This window comes from Vespula vulgaris, chromosome 3 (assembly GCF_905475345.1).
Source record: "Vespula vulgaris chromosome 3, iyVesVulg1.1, whole genome shotgun sequence".
Taxonomy (NCBI): domain Eukaryota; kingdom Metazoa; phylum Arthropoda; class Insecta; order Hymenoptera; family Vespidae; genus Vespula; species Vespula vulgaris.
The window spans coordinates 7,079,939-7,099,037 of record NC_066588.1 but is presented as its reverse complement, the minus strand read 5'-3'; the positions used below and the strand labels follow the sequence as shown (position 1 = coordinate 7,099,037).

The 19,099-nt window shown below is 32.8% G+C and overlaps 1 protein-coding gene across 2 annotated transcripts in view; it reads left to right on the top strand.

Annotated features, from left to right (window-relative positions):
* Window positions 1-1,883: 1,883 nt before the first annotated feature.
* LOC127062464 (tyramine receptor 1-like) overlaps window positions 1,884-19,099 on the top strand; it is a 39,883-nt gene continuing 22,667 nt past the window's right edge. Inside the window, exons 1-2 of one of the 2 annotated variants that reach the window (XM_050990731.1) lie at window positions 1,886-1,930; window positions 2,383-2,595. The gene's annotated coding sequence lies outside the window, so the exon portion shown is untranslated. Of the gene's footprint in view, window positions 2,596-19,099 lie in introns of both variants that reach the window. The other variant, XM_050990733.1, reaches the window with a different exon arrangement.

Genomic DNA, 19,099 nt, shown 5'->3' with positions numbered 1-19,099 from the left:
ACCGAGTGAATGGCTACATATAATAGTTTAAACGATTATTTTAGATTAATTATTCTAATATCTCTCAGATGAGATCTTTGGGTGTGGAGTTCTGGATGGACTACTTTCTCTCAGTGTTGTATAGAACTCTCGAGTGTAGGTCCCTTGAAAGGTCTCCTTCTTATTGTTAGGAAAAATTGAGCTCTGTTATTGCGTAGGTGAAACGATCTTCATGATGTCTACTCCTCGTTCTGAGTTTCATCATTTTTACACTCGTATGCGTTCTATCGCATCTTCCGGTTTTCTTTTATTTTCTTTCTGTTCTTTTTTTCCCAGACTAGATTGTTAAGAGGATCGGACTTTTCTCGTTATCTTCTTTTCTCGTTATGTTCATCTCTTCTTTTTTACTAATTTTCTTCCTTTTTTCCTCTTCTTTTCTTTTTCCCTACTAATCTTCTTCTTTTTCTTTTAATGTTATATAGATCAAAGAGAGAAACTTGATATTAAAGATGTTTGAAAAGTTATTAACGGTGTTTAGATATAGAATAATAGAAAAGATATTTAAAGCTGAGAAATTTTATTTGCCTGTGATAGAGAATCTATTATACATTTTCAAAATTATAAAGAAAATATTTTCTAATTTTTCTATTTTAAATTTCTTAAAAAATATAGCAATAAAATTGTATATTTCAAGATGATAAGCGTTTTACGATTATTTGTGCTAAATAGAACAGATCACCGGGACAATCTTATTCATATCTGTCGCTGAACTTACAACACACGTTTCGAATAAAAGATAGTGAATAGACTTAATCGAGTTCTCTCTCAATCGAAGAGAAAACATTTGTATATCTTAATTTAATTGGAAGAAAAATGTCTACAATGGGAATAGAATTATATCGGACATTGCGTTTTTATCGTGGTTTATTGCAATTTTGTTAAAGCCGCACTTGATAATACATTTGACTTGCATGTCCTCTTAAATGCAACGATATTGACTCGATAAGACGGCGACTGAATTAACTATGTTTTTATATTCAATCCCTTTATCTTATTTTTCCATCTATATGATTTTTGTCACAGTACGATAATAAACCAATGTAAATATTTATTTATTCGATTCATTTCAAATGCATATTCGAAAAAGTAAAATTACACTAGAATATAAAAAATTAATCAATAAAAGATTGTAAATAACAGATATATAGATTACGCATGATTATCGTCATAGTTCAAACATATTTCCTTTGTTACTGAAGAACGTAATTATTGGAATATCAATAATTCAAATGCTCATTAAATATTGTAGTGGTACAACATTTCGCTTTGATATTGTTTGATAATATATTCATATAATTTTCTACGTAAATGAACTACGTACCACCAGATAAACGTGACAACGTGAGAATTCTATCCGATGGTCTTTCTCATAGTTTGATTTTTGGTACATCATTTATTGTCACGTACTCTTGATCGATATACTTCTCATTTATAAAAATCGAGATGGCAAATTCCATTACTGGAGTTTCATTAAAAATTTATTTCATTTTATTTACGTAAGAAATTATCAATATTTTTCTAGATAAAAAAAAGAAATATGAACGAAAGATGATAAAACGTTAATTATAACAATTAATTGATCGCCAATGAAAGGATTTCGATTAAATTCAATTTGATTTCAAATCGTTTTAAGTCACGAAAATATTATAAAAAGGAAAGATTAAATTGACAATAAAAAAGATATTATTTAATTTTCATTTATAAAAGTTAAACATTTTAAATCGTAAGTACAAATGTGATACGTTTTGTGGATATAATACAGTCCGCTATCTGTATGGAAACGGGAGCGAACACTAGGGTCGATGGGGGTGGTTTCTGGGATTTTCAGTACGCGCGCGACCGCCGAGCCGAAAACATGCTCCTTCTGTATATCCCCTATAGTCGTTCTTAAGTTGGTGACTTTTAAACTTTATTAGATATAAATGACATCGAAATATAAACGGAGTTTTCTTTTTATCCAAAAAATAATCCAATTAAACTCAATTCTTCTACGTTATAATTATTTTATAAACTTTCTTTCGTGGAATATAATCAATTAAAAGTAGTCTAAGTATAAACAAAGAAGTATCTTTGTCAATAATTTTTATCTTGATTGAGTGGACAGTGCCTATTTTATGACGACAAAAGAAAGATATATAAACTAGAAAAAATTTATCATATCGAACGAAATTAGTGTAACTTTTTTTTATCGGATCATTATTTTACAAAATACGGCAGTGTGTACTATAATAATCATTTATCCTTGACAATATTCCTTCGTCAATTATTACACGAGCAACAGGATATAATCGATCAAAATTTCATTATCATCTTCGAAATTTCACGCTTTGTTCTTCGTTACAGTGACAAGATTTTAATCGTTCGGAAGTCTATCAGATTTTTACACGACACGTGATTCGAATCATGATTCACGTTCAATCAAATGCATTATTAAACGCGATAAGTCTATCTTATTTGCACAGTTCCTAAACGTCGATATCGTGATTTATAATCGATGAACGACACTCTCATTGGGCCATCGTGCAACATCGAAGAGGATTTTAATTATTACATCGAGTAAGTTACAAGATTTGTAATATTACAATATGTTGAACAATATTAATATGTCGAACAAGAACATTTATATATTTTGTACGGAAGATTTCCGATGAATAAGTGAAAGTTTTAGAGTACTATTCGCACAGACTTTCCATAAACAAAAATGTGTAAAATATATTTATTTTTTGAGGAAATTTAAAAAATGAAAACTTTTCTTATATCATATCCATAAAACTGATACTAGTCAATCAGGAACAGAAGAATATTTTTTAACCGATAAAGATAATCTGACTCGTGTTTCATTTAAATAAAAATCATTAATATAATAAACAAAGTACGTTAAAATCGACGAATAAAATTTATGAAATAATGTAAAAAAAAAGTAATAATTCTATAAAAATTGTTCGATGTTGTATGCAGATCAATAATCAATCAATTCACCAGCATCCCTTATTCATGTCACACTTATTCTTTTAAAGACCGAAACATTTCCAAATGAAACACACAACTTCATATTCATTTCGAAATACTAACGATGAATATCATAGTTCTATCCAGTTCATATCTTACGTCCCAAATAGAGAACAATGTGTAATTAATGGTCGAAACACGACAGACACTTCGTGCTTGGCGAAAAGCAGTGGAAAGGAAAAAATACGTATTACCTAAATCTAATTGAATTCGGCATCGTACATTCTAGAATCCGTGGAATGTCCTAATTTATGATCACGATGGTGTTACGTGGGCATTTGAAAACGGAACAGAAAAAAAGGGAGGGAAAAAAGAGAGAGAAAGAGAAAGAATAGAACTATAGAAACAATTTTGTGCTAACGGCATTTACATTAACATCGAACGAACACCCAATTAGATTTATTATAGACGACGAAAACGTGATCGTATTTATTATTAAGAAGCAAATTTAAAAATGTATTCCATAATGTCTGCAGGCTTGTTTACTTCAGGCTGCATAATAGAAAGTGACGTTTTCAAATAATTAAACATCTCGTTATAACGTTGACGTTAAGGAGAAAGAACAAGAAACGTATTCAGTGAACGAACTTTCGTAATCGATCGAGAGGACAAAAGAGAAGAAAAAAAAATTGGTAGTCTGGACCACTCGCTATCCCGTTACCACCTAACTATGTAAATCTCGTTATCGTCGCTCTTATTACACTGAGCCTGACCTTCGTAACGACGTGCATTTTCTGGTAATCGGAGTCTTCGTTCGCCGAGCGCGTTTTTTATCTTAAATGTCGCGGAAAAACGAAGGTTCTAAAACGAGAGCGGACAAAAAACGGAGGAAGGATAGACGACTCGATGAAAATTAAACGTTGATCGTGTTTAAGATGATTAATTGTAGAGGATCGAGATAAGTTTCAATGCAGATCCAAATCAAGACGAGGAAAAAAGACAAAGGAATGTACTTTTCTAGAAATTAGTTGCACGCTTGGAAAACGTTCAAAAAATTAGTGAACATTTATTATGTATTTCTCGTTTCTTCATTCTCTGCACTTTTTTTCGTGTCTCTCTCTCTCTCTCTCTCTCTCTCTCTCTCTCTCTCTCTCTCGCTTCCTCTTTTCTCTTTGGAAAATTTACATTACCTTATGGTATTACATTACCTTATATTTTCGAGTCCAACGACGTCGTCGACGACTCCTTCGTATTCCAGCTTTTACCTTGTTTCCTTGCAATTTAATTCCACCGTACTTATTCACTTCGCCTAGCTTCCTACAGAAAAAGGTTACGTTGCTAAGCGGTATAGTGTTAAAATCCTTTCTTTTTTCCTTTTATATTTTCGGTCTAGTTGACAAGCGTTCTTTCGGTCTAGTTATATGCTCACAGAATCAAGGAACTTCTGCCTTTCTTTCTTTCTTTGTTTCTTTCTTATTTTCTAGCAAATTATCCTTTCTTTTTCTTTCTTTAAAATACACTAATGTCATGTTTGAGAGAAAGGCAGAGAGATCAAAGAATGGACGGCCTGTTATTTTCTCTTTGAAATGAATTTTCAGTAAGTCAAAAGAAACGAGATCAATAATCATATGAGTAAAAGAAAACGAAAAAGAGAAGGAAAGAAAAACGGATGGCTATAAATTTTTTAATCTGTCAAATAATTTAATATTTATTTATATTATTATCGTATATTTGATTGGTATTATCGTATGGTGCTATGCTTTTTACATAATCAAAGATAAAGATAAAAAAGAAAGAAATAAAGTAAAGATATATGGTAAGTAGAATAAAAAATTAAATAGAAGAAGCATGAGAAGACTCTTACTTTTCAGTAAACTCAGAGTTAATATTTCCGAAGACTTTGCGACCGTGTAATTAATGTCATTTACTCTCTACTTAAAGATAAATCAAGATTTTCCTCTTTTATCTGTAACGTTGTCTTCGCCGAGACGAATCACTCGGAATGCTTTTCATTCTTCTTAATCGTGAAGTTGAATTAACGTATCAGAATAATGTCGTGGAAGCATGAATAAATAGGATCAACAACAACTACTATTTAGTTAGCAATTATCGTATTAAATCTAATCGAATCACCGTTAAGGTTGAGGAATTTATTTAAATAGAAGGATAAAGTTAAATGGATTTAAATAGCTGATTTAGAGATTGAAAAGGAAAAATATTTTCCTTCTCCTTTTATCTCTTATTTTCTTCTCGAAACGTAAACCCCACTTTTTGTCGCTAATTTCTTCTTTTCCAAGCGTTATTTTACATCGACTTTGTTTAATTAAGAAATTAACAAAAGTTTTTAAATTGAATCTTCGCAATGGACGATGCTGCTGAAAATAAAACGACCGATAAAGAAAAAATGCACACCTACGAACATTTTACTTCTCAATATCTTTTTTTTCTATCTTCAACTTTATAGTCATCGTAATCAAAAGGTCACGAGACACGAAGGTATCTTCCTCTCAATTTATAGAACGTCTCGTCACTGTTTTCACCGAAATCTCTCATTTCCGTGATTAATAAGGTTTCATGATAGAAAAAGAGAGAAAAAAAGAGAAATTTATTGATGAGCTGCCATAATACCACGACATTTTCTACGTAAACTCGTGAAAATTAACTTATACTGATTTTTCTTTTAGGCATTACTATCTACATACCTATATTCCTTTCATTTTAAGTCTTCTGAAAACATTATATGCAACGAACGGCTAGCCTTAATTACCTTGATGTCTGCATGGAGAACAATTTTTTTTCATTGCTCGTCAAAGAAACAACGCGCCCGTCATTCCTTTTCCGCAGCTTAAAGCCCTCAAGCCCACATAGTTGGGTTTTCCTTTTTTCTTTATTTCTTCCTTTCTTTCTTTCCTTTTTTCTTTCTGCTCCATCTAACACAAGCCGCTGCTTTCTCTTGGTACTAGGAATATATTTTTAGGCAAGTTACTAGATAGGATATAGTTTGCGTTAGTTTAACTCCGATGATCAATTTTTCTAAATCTATATTCTCTTTCTCTCTCTCTCTCTCTCTCTCTCTCTCTCTCTCTCTCTCTCTTTCTCTTTTTTTCCTATTAATCTTACCCATTTTCACTCTATTAGAAGTTTGTATCAAGACGAACGTACATTGAATCCGTAATGAGATTTAAACACGAAATCTTATCCCCATGGAGAAATTCTTAGGAGTACAGAAGAATCGTGCAAGAGATTTAATTAACAATATCGCAATATAGAATAATTAAAGAATAATTCTTTAATACGTGTTCGTTGGATGGTAGTATGTTATTAAAATTTATTGAGTAATCCTTGCAATCTGTTTAGACATATTCATGCGACCGATCGATATAAACGGAAAATAGAATGAATATGTGCGAGTACATGTGTCGTAATCTCGTATTTACGCTGTTCAAGCTACGCTATCACTCACGAATCTTCCATGATATCAAATTTTTCATTGAACTTAGAAATCGATCGAATAACTGAAAAAAAAGAGATAGATAGTAAATAGAAGAATTGCTACGTGAAACTTCTCCAATTTCATGCACACATGTGATTTCTGAAGTTTCAGAGAAGTCCATCATCGACTTACCTCACCAAACTTATTGGAGTACATTTTTTAAATCCCATTATCGATATTTCGTTCTATTTTTATTTTCTGTTTTCTTTTTCTTTTTCTTTCAAGAGGAACTCGAGATGATAACTTGAGAATCGTAAAAAGAAAGCCGCTTACAGATCTTGATTCGATTTTCGTTAAATTTTCAGGTTTCCTCGTGAAATTGATCGTGAAAAGAATTAAGACGATGCAAGGAAATCCATCATTCGCAGACTTTCGAGTATTATAACTCACTATGTATGGTTGGGCTATATCGAAATTCTCCTGACTTTTGCTAAACCATACGAATAGTCCGTTGTTTGGGATTGATATCGCAATCTTCCTTTTTATAGCATTATTTCGAAGTAAGTACTTCCTGAAAGTCGTTCCATAAAGATTCTGTTCTTAATCGGAAAAATCTTAGAGCATTTTTAAAGCAAAGCTTACTCTAGATAACGCGTCGGACAATTTAATCTTGATATTTTTCTTACGGTAATTCACTTTGATTTTCTCTATTTGTCTTTCTCTCTCTTTTCTCTATCTCTCCCTCTCTCTCTTATCTTTGATCGATTTTACGATACTATCCGAAATATTTCGCAAGTATAGAATACATTACATAAGCGCGCGAGCTTAGGCTAATGTACATAATGTCCAAAAAAGACCCTATCCTATCCGTGATAGAGTCATGTATTGACAGAGTACTTAACTTTGGTTATATTTGACAATGGTATCGATTTATTCGTGTGCCCGTGGAAAAGGATATTAACGAAAGTTCATTAATGAAATACTTGGCTTTCATTACGCTTGCTCTTAATCGCATTACTAAGTGATGGACGTCGATGTAATAAACCATGCATTAATATTGAATTGATTCAATCCATTCATGGCGAAAGTATCGAAAATGAATTCATGTTTATCCTTCTATCTATTATTTTTAACGAACGCGTTTGTCTGTTTATAGACGTACAATATATCGAATCGAATATGGAGTTATTCTTTCATAAACTTTTACTTTTTGGTATTTAGTAAGTACGCAGAGATTAAAATAGCAAAGCTTTAAAGAATAATCGAACGTAATTGAAGTTGACTTTAAGAAAAAAAAAGTCGTCACAATGCTCCACATTGTTTGGATTTTCGCTTTGAATCGTATCGCTTTTATGAGTCATTCGATTTTACGAGGAATACGAGAGAACGAGAAACATCGACGAAGATTCGTAGACCGAAATTCGCGCTCTTCATTTCACACTGATCTCAATTGCCCTATTTCCTAAAAGTCCGCCATACCTTGCTCGTAAAACTTGATAATTTTTCTCTTCTTCTATCCTATACTCGACGTTTATTCTTTCTTCTTCGTTTATATTTCGAATCATTTTTTATATATCAGTTTTCTATGGCTTTCTAGTTTTGAGAGATCTGTAAGAAAAAATTGTACACGCTGTTTACCTATTTTCTTTATTTCTTTCTCTCTCACTCTGTTTATTTTTACGTGTATCCATCGTATAATTTATTCTACTGAGACTTGGACTACATTAAACTTCGTATCAATAGTTAGTTGACCCGAACAAAAAGCAATTTCGAACATCAGACTATTCGAAAAAGCACAGAGTAACTAAATTACAGTTCTGTCAGTACGTTCGTAGAGAAAGAGTATAATTATACTGACAAATTTGTTAACAGAGTATAGAAGCTCGTTAAAGAATCCACATTCGGGAAAGTAATCAAAACTTGGAAAAAAATTTTATTCACTGCATATATATATTTTGAATTAGAAGAACGAAAAAGCGAAAGAAATAGAAACAAAGAAAAATAAAAAACTTTATCATTCGGTTGATGGTAATGAAGAAATCATGGTTAATTCATAAGAATGTCGAATGAAATGTCGTTACATATAGTCGGCTTTTAAGTTTATCGATGTTTGTTTTTGTTTTGTCGAGTCATACTACCTGGAGAAACACATTTTTTTTTTACATTTCTAATCCATGATAACGTGCGTACACAACAACGAGAAAGTCTTCGTGGACGGTTCCACTTCTCCTTTCAACGCACCATTGATATTGTTCGTCCGTCTGCATTGCGGAAACAACGACGTGGAGGAGTGTTCGAACCGCGTGTTTTCGTAGCTTGCGAGAAAATACGCTCGAGAGTATGGTTCTCAGAGTAAGACAGGTATATAAAAGAGAAATAGAGTAGAAGAAAAGAGGGAGAGAGAAATGGGAGAAAAAAGAGTGAGAAATGAGGGCCGGAGGGTTTTGAGAAAAATTTTCTCTTGTACCTCCGAGAGACTTTTATATGATGTCTTAAGGGTCTACATCCACCTAGAAATATCTTTTTTCCTTATGCATAATTTTGTTTAATAATATTTTTTGATAATTTTTTATGGTTGAGTACATGTACTTTTGAGTAAAAAAAAGAAATCCTTTCATTTCCACCGATCATTCAAAAGAATAAAAAAATTTCGACTATTTTCTCTAGAAGGATGTAGTCCCTTAAATAACATATATCGATAAGAGTTTTACTTACGTTCAACGATGTACGTACAAAGTTGTAATCGAAGTTGAACAAATTGCTAGTGATCATTTATTTTTACTTTTCCTTTTTTTTTTATTATTAATCACGTTTCGTTTGTAAAAGAATTATACGATAATTTCAGGATAATGGATGTTTCGCGGGAAAGAACGATGAAATGATTAACCTTGCTCGTTTATTATGATAAATAAGCGTCATTGCTTCGAATGCATGGTTAAACGCATGGAATCATCAATGATGCCAGATGAGGGAATCATGTATGAATTTGCGAAATTTCATTCTTCCATATCACACTGCATGGATATGTACATACGTACATACATATTATAGATATATATATATGTATATACATAATCATTAGGTTCATTCGAATGTACCCTTCTCTTTTCTTCTGTTGTTTGTTGTTGTCTCGATTTTGCAGAGAATATATAAACGAGAGAAATCCTGAGATTGTATATTCGACCTGTCTGGTAACGTTGTCATCGTCTATAAATAATGACCAGGCATTTAAACTTACATACGTACGTTCTCATCCAGCCTCCTATTGCTATTCTCTTCTCGTTGACGTTTCCAAAATTCGAGATTTTCGCGATTCCAGAAGGAGAAATTTCCTCTTATTTTAATTGTCGCCTTCGTTAATGCTCGAAACGCTCTCTATTAACTTGAATTTATACGTCAGCAGATTTTAGGGACGACTTTTCTATATTCGTCATTCCGTTGAACTTATTCACGTATTTTTCGAGTTCGCTATTTCGATCAAATCAGTCTAACGTTTGATGAAGCATAAAGCTTGGTAGTCATTTGATTGATCCATCGGGCGCGTAAAATCAATTTCGTTTAAATATACAAGTGCATATCCAATATATATTTATATATGTATATGTGTATATATATGTGTATATATATATGTATATATATATATATGTATGTATGTATGTATGTATGTATTTTCTCCAATTAATTTTACTTATCGATTTTTTCTACCGTTACTTGAAAACCACGATTCTGTAATATATAAAAATCAAATATCCCACATTTTATCGCACGGACTTGTCGATGCGATTAACGAGTCCCGTTGTTCGATTTTACGTACAAGGAAAATTGAAAAATTCTATGGAATTCGGTAGCGCTTAATCGAAACAACTGTTATCCATTCAAAATAGATACACGCCGTTGCGTAAAATTTATCAATGAAAAACCTCGCATTTTTTCCATTCTGTTTAACTTGAAATTTTGCGACGAAATATCTATTATTCATATGGCTCATTCGTACAAATAATTCTCAAAAGAACAATCTATCTACGGAAGATGAGCAAAGAAAAGTTTAATTTTTCGTTTAATATGTTTATTGTTTGTGAAAGGTATCGATTAAGACACGATAAAATGATTAATTAATATTACATCGTTTATTCTACTCAAATTCTAACACGGTCGAGAGAATATACAAACGATACACATCGATTAGGAATTCTCTCTCTCCTCTTCTTACTCCTTTCTTGTTTCTACTGGTATCACGATGAATTCTCATGAATGTATTTCGCAAAATAGAAGAGAAACTAGTAATCCCGGTTGGTTGGTGCCTCGTTCGTACCAACTAACCAACTGGAATTTAGTCGATGAGTATACAGTGTACAGCATACTAGCAAAAGGTTGTTTATTATGAGAATAGAAGGATGCTGTTCGAATCGTTTTATAAATTGCGTTTGTCATACGGCTCGTTCATTTTTATGACCATTATAATAGTCGAAGTAGGAACTTAGAACGTACTCGTTGCAAATAGTTTAAGTCTTTTAATACTTCTATAGAAATGGGAAACATTACTCGAGGCGAGAACAAATTTCATAATTTCTCATCTTTCCCAATTATTTCACAATAGAACGAGTCTTGTTGAAGTGAGTCGATTAACTCAAAATTATTGCCCTTTTTGGAAGGATTTTAATCGTCGAATTAATCATCATGAATTGTTCAATGCGATTCCAACTTAATTATAAGAGGTCATTAGGGAAGATATCAACGTTCGAAACCATTAAGAAATTACAAAGGAGAAATCAAGATGATCTCTGATAAGATTATCAACCCCTTCGAAAGTCACTAGGATATCTCACAAAGAGGACGTCTTTTGCAATATATGTTAGAGGATACGCATGATATCAAGAGGTTATAACAAGTATAAGTACATTCACGGAAGCCGTAGGGAACTGTTCTCATCCGTTGGAAGCATCAATCGATTATACATAAAAGGAGATTATCTTAATTTCTACTCCTTTCATCCCTTAAACCGTTCTTAACTATTAACCATAAGAAAACATTTCTTTATATTTTCTCTTTTTGATAAGTTTATTTGTTTACATTGCAATTATTAGCTATAAAATAGAGATGGTTTGGCTCACGATACTATAATTTCTTCTTTGAGGCATTTCATTCCAAATCTACGAAATATATATCGGACGTTTGTAAATTATAGGTAAATATCGGTGTTTGTAAATTAATTATCGGTAGTTACTCGTTATCATATATTATTAATATAATTATAATAAAAATGAATTTTATGATAATTTCGTTCAACAAGATTACAGACACTTTATTTTCAAGTCGAACGAATACTGTCGTAACGATGTAATAAATCATGTCCGATGATTAATATTCATATTTAATAAAAAAAAGTGTATTTTATACTATAACAAATAGATGTTCTTCCTCATCGTTTAATCCTTCTCTTCCTGTATACCTTCAACCGTTTTCCATATCATCGGTTACGCTTGATCTAAAAAGAGCAGAAGGATGTAGAAGGGTGGATAAATAAGAGATCCTTTGAAGTTCGTATCGTCCTTCGTGGTGCCTTCTGGTCTTGCCAATGCATACTCATCGATATTCCATGCGGAGGAACAGCGTTGGTACTTTGTGAAACCGCTGAGGTGACTATCAATGTGATTTCCTTCGGACTACGTCGCTTTTGTTATTTGCTCTCACCTTGCAAAGAGAGATAGAAATAGGTGGATGAAGGGGGAGAATAAGAAAAAAAGACAGAAAGGGAGATAAGTGTTTCACCAAGTACTTACTTCAACGAGATCTTCCTTTTTTAAGCGGAGTGAGAAATTGCTACAGAAACATTTACAGAGATATTTATAATTTACAAAGTACTATCACTTGATGATTCATTACTTAGAGAAACCGAGTATATTTGATTACCTTGAAAAGTAGACAAATAATAGAAAATACAAGCGATAGAAAGAATTGCAGTATTACAGGAGACCGCTTATAAATCATCCTGTTCACGTCCAACGAAGAATACTATAGATAATCTAAATGTGTTTCGCTTTACTTTTTTAGTTGTCACGAATCTATGTAAAATGCTCGTAAGATAAAATCAGAGCTCTATTCGCGCTAAGGTTTCCATTTGTTCTCGCCAAGATTACACCGTGTTACGAGTTTTCCTTGAGAATTAATGTTGGAATACGCGCAATCTTGAATTTAGATATTAAGAATTTAAGTGAACTTGTGAAATTGACCGTAAGTGTCTGCTAGAAATGTGAAATCTGATATCTGAATTCTGGGTAAAGAGATAGCAAGAAATTAGATTGTTTTATACGGACGATATTCTTTTCTTGCTAAAGCGGTTAACCGTTTCAATGCTTTCGCGTATCGTTCGAAACTAATTCCTGGATGACTTTGGAAACATTTTCATGTTGAATTATGTCAGACTTTTAAAAGTTTCGTTAAATGAGATATAGTCGTGATCATTCATTAGCTACGGTACTGTATTAAAGCAAACGTATTGTCAAATGAAAAGGATTTTTCATAAGTTTTTTTTTTCGAGATTCCATGTGCCATACAAAGTTTTTATACTGTGACGTTTAGTTATAATAAAGGAAATTCAAGAGAACCGTTAACACTGTACTTTTTTATGTTCTGATCGTGAAACTTTTACAAGATTTTGAAAACTTTTTAAATGGAAAACTAGTCAATATTCTTTTGATTCATCGATGCATACAGTGTACCGTCACAAGTACTCTCACTTGTGGACTATAAATAGAAAAATTTTTTAAACTTAATATTCGACCTTCTCGCGTCTTATCGTTTATTCATGTGTCATTAGACAGTGTAATACTATCACTGTAAAACTCAACTTGAAAAACTTAACTGAAAGAAGCATATTATTCTCTGTAAAATTGGCACGATGCTTCGATACGAGTTGTTGAAAATAACGCTGACAAAACATTCTAAGGCTCTCCTTGAAGAGATTCTTCAATTTTATTCACTTTCAGAGAACTAAAAAGACTACTTGACATTCTTTAATTTTTTTACACCTACAAATGCATTATCTATCGTCGAACATAAAAACTTTATAATAAAATGAAAAATTACATAATAATTAAATAAATCAGTAACGAGTATTGTAGATCAGAAAAGTAAAAAAATTGCAATAAAGAGGAAGAAGAAATCACAGAAATCCAATAAAAGGAAGAACCCTTCGGACAAATTGTAGTATCCAAGAAACAAAGGAAACAGCTTTTGAAGAAAAGGAGGTGTTAAAGTGACCACGTATCTAGACTTTAAAGAGAAATAGATTGGTAAATATCGCAAAAGCTTTGTCACTTAGACCACCCAGAGGAACGAGGTTTTCTGAAACAACTTTAAAAGAAAGAAATGAACAAACTACATTTTAAATGCGAAAAAAGAAAGAAACGGAAAGCTTATGTAAGCCATATACCCAGGACCTATTCGATATCGTTAAACTCGAACTGTCTCAAGTGGCTCTTAAATTTATTCGTATAAATCGATTAGTTAGGACTGTTTTAATTCGATCATCAACGTGTTAGACATCGATAATTGCTTGGTGTATACCGATAAGCAAGAGAAATCGTGAGCTACGAAGTGCCGAGTTGGTCGTGTAAATGAAGTTGATTATGAGCTTCTCGTTCGTTCATTGTCATAGGTCCCAGAGCAAACAAAGCTTTACGTTATTTCAACAAAGAAAGACGACCAACGTACACACATACATGCGTTCACTTCTAATTCATACATAGATATATACATATATACACACACACACATATATATGTATATGTATATAGGTATATGTACATTCGACATAGCAGGTACCTGCATCGTAGTGCAACGAACAATGGACCATTTCCCTCTCACTTCCTCCTCCTTCCTCTCGGTCAAAGTTCAAGCCCTATACGATATGTATGTACGTGCGTACTTACGCATTATTCCACGAGCAAGAACGCGTTGAAAAGGCCGTCCTCGATGTTATCTCCATGAACAAAGAAAGTAGATGCATCCATAGAAAAAGAGTATCGAACGTAAATAGGTAGAGATATCTTAACAACCGTTGAAAATAGATAAAAACCTTTGAATGATTTAACAGATGGATTCTTTTACGAATTTACGTACCGTGGGAAAAAGAGATTTATGATTCAATGTGAATTTCAGCACAGATAAACTTTTTGTTACATGTTTATTATGTACGTAACAATATATGTGTGTGTGTATATATATATATATATATATATATATATATATATATATATATCATAGTATTTCTTTTTTCAAGGTAATTCTTCCGCGTCGTGGAATCTTTCGTTTCTCGAATCAAATCCAATTTTTGTCTTGAAAACGCGTATATGTATACATACATACTTTTCTTCTACGTTGCAAGATCTCTCCAATAGTTTTCAAACGCTTCGTTCAACCATCCGTCCATCTTTCTTTTTTCGTTCTTTTCATTCGACACGTACAGCTGGTGTCAGATTATAAAGTGGTAAAGAAGAACCTTAAAACGATCTCGTTCCGTACTATAATCGAGTCTTTCATCCCTTTCGGACACGTATTTTCAATTCGTAATATGATTTCTGGATCGTATATGGCACCGTTAGATTTGATCGAAAAAAGGATTTTTACATGGTTTCGAAATGATTACAGGATCGAAGCTTGTAATAAAATTTATTGAAATCGATAGAAACGAATGAAAAGTTGATAACATTGAATACGTTCGTAAAAGATTCATTGACATTTTGCAAAAAAGAACTGTTTACAAAAAAAAATCAATGTTTTTCCTTTCTTTCGTCATGACTTAAAAATAGATAAGCTCGTACTATAAGAACGATAATAGGAAAATTCGTAAGACAATATTCCCGTTGTCTCTTAGAAACAATCCTAAAATGCAGAAGTGGAAATTCAGAAAAAGTTGAAATTCGCTGTTTCACGAAAAATATACATTGAATGGGCTGTTTTTGTGCCTCTTTTTCTTTTATGTATTATACTATATCCGAATTTCCAGTCAGCGCTCGACTAAAAACGATTTGATAATACGTGACACGCATACGAAATATTTCATTGTGCGCTATATAAATGGTATGTATATACGTGATACCTAAATATATGAATAATGCAGTTTTGAGCTATTATTCGTATTTGTGTCGACTTACATATATACGTATATATTACGTATATACAAATATATTGTATACGTATAATCTATATATATATGTATATTCTTAAGTATACTCTAGGGTATATACAGTAAGGAATAACTTGCAGATCCATTATTCTTCTACTGTGTTTGTTCTCTCTTCCTTCTCTCTCTCTCTCTCTCCCTCTCTCTCTCTCTCTCTTTTAGACTTATAATAAGTTAGAACACACATAAGCTCAGCTCTAATATAAGTTACGGTTTTCGAATGAAATCTTTCTTTTTTAAATAGTACAGAAGTCTATTAACATACAATTACTATGCGTACTCGTTGTTGCATTTCATCATGCTTAAACGTAAATTTTCCAATTTTCCTGTTACAAAAATGTAATTGAAAAAATATCTTTAGTTGAAATAGAACGAAAAAGAAAAATAATTGTAAAACAAAATGTCGAACGAAATACAGAAAATACCTTCGTTGTTCTCGTATGTCCCAGATATAAGCTTGTTATATTTAGAGGCCTTTAATTAAGCAGCTTGAAATAGTTAAAACGATATTCTGTTTGATCTTGATAACAAAACGAATTTTAATCGGACATTTATTCAGACGTTACGATAATGAAATATAATCATAAATTATATGAACGATTTATGTGAATGTATAGATGATATTAAATACTATATTCGAAGTATAATGTTATGTGCGAAATGCGTAGGATTATCATGCGGGATTCCGTGTAATGTGTCGTGACGTACGTAACGTTTGTTTAAAAAATCTGGAACACGTGTGTTCTTCAACCGTTATTACATTTTTGCGCAGTGATGAAAAAGACAAAGAAAAAGAAATAAAAAGAGAAAAGATAAAAATACAAAAAAATAAAAATACATAGGCACATACCAAATAAAATAGAAAAGAAACGTAAAAGAGAAAATTCTTGCGATTCAGTGAAATCTCTCTGTTATTTTACACAATCCACTTTTCATGTAAAAAAAAAGTGCAAAATCTGCGAGAAAGTTACTTTGCAAGAGCGAAGATTAAATATTGATTGGATTAATCCCACAAAGAGATATACATTTTAATGCTAATTTTGTTTTATATACATGTCTACATGTGTAAACTCTTTATATACAATCACAGATGTAGAAACAAAGGAGGAGAGAGAGAGAGAGAGAGAGAGAGAGAGAGAGAGAGAGAAGACAGTTATCGAGTTATCGATACGCAAGCACCAGAATATTCAAACAGAATGCGACTGGCGAGTTTCGATACGATTCGAAGGCAGAGCTTCGAATTTCGGAAATGGACCATTGTTTGTTAGAAATCTCAGAATGCATAACATGTGATTTAATTAGGTATAAAGTGACTCTTTCTCTCTCTTGTTCAAGTTTTTTTATTACCTATCTACCTGTTCGTACCTAATGGATTTGCAGGTTTGCGTTCAAAACACTTTTCTACTATTCAATGTTCATTCTATATGTAAATGATTATCAGAATCGCCATTACTCTAACTCTTCCGATCTCTTTTTCTCTTCATAAGCCAAAAGCAAATGATCAATGATACGCGATCGTGATTTATGTGGTACAAGCATTTACATAACAGCGTATCATCAACGATTTAATCGCATCTGAAATGCATACAATGGTGATCGTCATCAGTGCGAGAGATTCTCGTAACATAGCGTATTCCGTATGCATTTAATACCGTTAGGGTCGTCCGGAGTGTCGTTGCATGTAAATTAATTCAAGTAGCCTAGGGCTACTCGTTGTCCATAAGCTGATGCTAACGAGAGGTCTTAAAATTCGGCTAATGCTCTCGAAAAATTACTGGATTTACTAGAGAGAAAGAGAGAGAGATAGAGAGAGAGAGAGAGAGAGAGAGAAAGAGAGAGAGAGAGAGAGAGAGAGAGAGAGAGAAAGGTCTGCTACTTTCGTTGGCAGCTCGCAAAAGCGAGACTATCGATTTCTCCTACGTTTGCGGTTTAAATCCTCTTCTCTTTTTTCCTCCCCGTCCCTTCCCTTTGACCATCCTTCCTTCTTTCTTCGTGTTCACTCTCTACCTTTCTTTCTCTTTCTTTCACCTTCATCACCTATTTCTTCTTCTTTCTTTTTCTCGGCCAACGTGTTTCACCTTTCACCCTTTTTTCAAACGAATGCATGTATGCAAAATGCAGCCACGCGCTATGTTACGCCATTATCTTTTGCCCCATTTTCGGCAGTTTCATATTGATTCGACCATAACTTTCGGATGTATAATATTCATCAAGCTCTCGACTACGACTACGATCATGATTACGACTACGACCACGTTCAGGATCGTTGAATGAGTGGATCGAAAGAAAAGAAAATCTTCCCGTAGAAGGGTTTTTTTAGGTCTTAAGATAAATAGCAATCTTTGAAAAGAAAAATCCGTAAGATGTATTTTTTTCCCTTAACTACCTTCCTTTTTCTTTTTTTCTTTCTTTTTATGAGTTCGTTTTAATTACATCGAAGATCGGACGTCGCTTATACGTAATAGAGCTCGTTCAAAGGAACGTTTGCTAAATTAACGGGGCGTTACTTTAACGTTGATAAAATAAGATATAAATGTTTGCACAGACGAAAAATTTTAATGGCAATGAAACGTCTAAAAATAAAAGAGAATCGATAAGGACGTTGAATAAAAAAGAGACCAACGTGTGCCAAAGAAGCCAGTTTGTTTCAATCGTGGACCAGATTCCATTCCTCTTTTATATTAGCACAAAGAGTACATATATTTCACCATGACGTCCTTGACATTCTTTCAATCCTCCTCGAGTATTATTCATTCACATTGGCACGGAATTATTCCGACGATTTGAGTACCTCCCTCGCACGATAACACGCCGACTATGGATTATATCTTAATATCACGTTTTCTAATCATATCCGGTCAAACGTACCATTAAGATTTCAACCTCGAGGCTATCCACCGTTTTACATTCCAATGGATGCTTTGAATTACATAGATTTTCGAAAAAAAAGGAATTAGAAGCATTCGGCTGAAAATCGGCCAAAAAATTCAAGAGAAAATTTCTCTTTTAGTTCCTACATAGAGAACAACGGATAGAAGAGAGATAGAAAAAGAAAGATAAAAATAAAGAGAGAGAGAGAGAGAGAGAGAGAGAGAGAGAGAGAGAGAGAAGGCAGTGAAAAAGAGAGTTTTTTCGCAATAGTTTTATTGTACCGTCTGGCGATAGTTCTTGGCAGTGAAGTAAAATGCTTTAGACATATTGAAATAAAATTTCAGATAGGTTTAGTTTTTTCAATTTAATCTCATTGGCCTTATTATGTCACTCGATTAAAAATAATTGCAACAATGAAATGCATTTTCTCTTTTTTGATCTTCCTCTTCAAAAATAAAAAATCAGTTAGATTGAAAAGAATCGTATTGCATATGGAACGTGTATTTCTGATGGAAGTCGGGGTGGTAACATTAAGCTGTATGGAATCGAAATCGAGCGTTTATTCGTAACCGTGATAAGCCATGGCAATGTCGAGCTATGGCTGACGGATCATGGATAACGAA